Here is a 1915-nt window from a genome sequence, read left to right on the forward strand (position 1 = left end):
GTTAAATACTATTTAATATGCACATAGTATGTACAGAATATTATATATATTATATTATTAATTATTTATAATAAAAATTATAGTAACCTTTTTTTATTGGATAGTTCTACTAGCACTTCATCAGGAGTAGTTGAATCGTTTTTGTTGATCGAGAGCATAGCTAGACCATTAAGTCTTCCCTATTAAAATTAATTACAACATTAATTCATTTTCCTACGACAGAATCAGAGGTGGATAGGTAGTATTTATGTCACAGGGAAATATTTTAAGGGGACCCCAAACAGAAAAAATCAGTGCCTATAAGTTCAAATATAACACTATAGCAATAAAAGATGTAGAAAAAGCATTTGCCTTATTTCTGAAAAATTGTGACAGGTCTAATGTAACAGATTTAAGGCTGCAAACTTAAAATGTTAAATCATTGGTTAACGTATGGATGTAGCCAATTAATTAAGGACTATATAATTTCTATGGCTAATGAACTTTGTGGACCAGTTATCACAGCTTCAAATGAACGATGTTTCAGCAAACTAAAATTAATCAAAAACCATTTAAGAACAACTACGACCAGTTATCGGGAATTCCCGATTAAATGATTTGATTATACTTGGTTCTGAGAAAGACATTTTGGATAATATTGAAATTTGAAATGACAAATGATACAAATATGGGCATCGTCAAAAGAAAGAATCTCTGTGTAATATATTATATATTAATTTATTATAATTTTTGTTTTTTTTGAATGCACATTCTGACAGTGTTTTATATTAAATGATTTATAAAATGTAATAATATATTATAATGCTTATTTGTTATAAAAAATAGTTATTGTTTTATGATGCCTATTTAAAAATAAAATAGATAGATACTAAAAAATCGGCTTAGATCTAAAACTCTAAGTAAAATGGCAATATTGTTGGTAAATAGTGATTTAAATAATTGAAAAATGTCTCTAGGTCTAGGATGTTGTTTATTCTTTATCATATGATACCGAAACATTATTATAGTTTTATTGTTTTGTATATAAGCCGATCACATTAACGGTTCGACGAATTCTTACTCTAGAACAATAACATAATTAGAAGTGAATATTGAAAAAAGGTGGGTAAGTGGATGTCGCTCTGCTGTACAGTAGGTTACAAGTGGGTCACTGTATAATGGATAGTATTAAATTTGAATTCAATGATATAATATCACTGTATAAGAAAAACGATTCTGAGCGGAGACGATTTATCAGTCTAGTTATTAGACATACATATTATGGGTATACTTATCTATAGTAATAAAAAAAAATTGACCTATAATAGGTATCAACAAAAAAATTCCAAATTAATCATATCACAATATACATCAGGTAACGCGTTATACATCAACAACAAACCGTGGTACTATCATAGATATATAATGGTATACTTAAGAAGTTGCAAGTACCCACAAATAATATTATACAATCATTACAATCACAACAAAATAACTAAAATAGTTATTCCAGGTTTTTTAATATGTGATTTCGTCCAAATTTGAATTTTAATTACTATAAAAATAAACTGTGCTTATGAATTTCTGGTAACAGAATTAAACATTTACGTGGAATCTTGTTTTCAATTTTCAAGCCTTAGATATAAAAGTTGAACATTTTATAAATTATTAACTAAAAAATAATTATTCAATTTTAAATTTGATAAATTTTGTCAACATTTTAACTTCAATTGCTTATAAAAAAAAAAATTGTGCCTATGTATTTTTAATATATTTCAACCGCTATTGTAACAATGTATCAGGAGCCTTGTATTAATTTTTTACACTTTTTGGCCCAATAGATAAAACTTTATTGATATTTATAGAAAAAAAACTAAAAAAATTGAAAACTTACAATCTCCGTAAACAGCTCAAAAAGAGCCAAATTATTTTCAAA

The 1915-nt window shown here is 26.2% G+C and overlaps 1 protein-coding gene across 1 annotated transcript in view; it reads right to left on the bottom strand.

The window, feature by feature from the left end:
- The window catches only part of LOC100161194 (uncharacterized), a gene marked incomplete at its 5' end in the record, with an annotated part of 23466 nt that overhangs the window by 11846 nt on the left and 9705 nt on the right, over positions 1 to 1915 (bottom strand).

Source organism: Acyrthosiphon pisum, chromosome A1 (genome assembly GCF_005508785.2).
Source record: "Acyrthosiphon pisum isolate AL4f chromosome A1, pea_aphid_22Mar2018_4r6ur, whole genome shotgun sequence".
Taxonomy (NCBI): Eukaryota; Metazoa; Arthropoda; class Insecta; order Hemiptera; family Aphididae; genus Acyrthosiphon; species Acyrthosiphon pisum.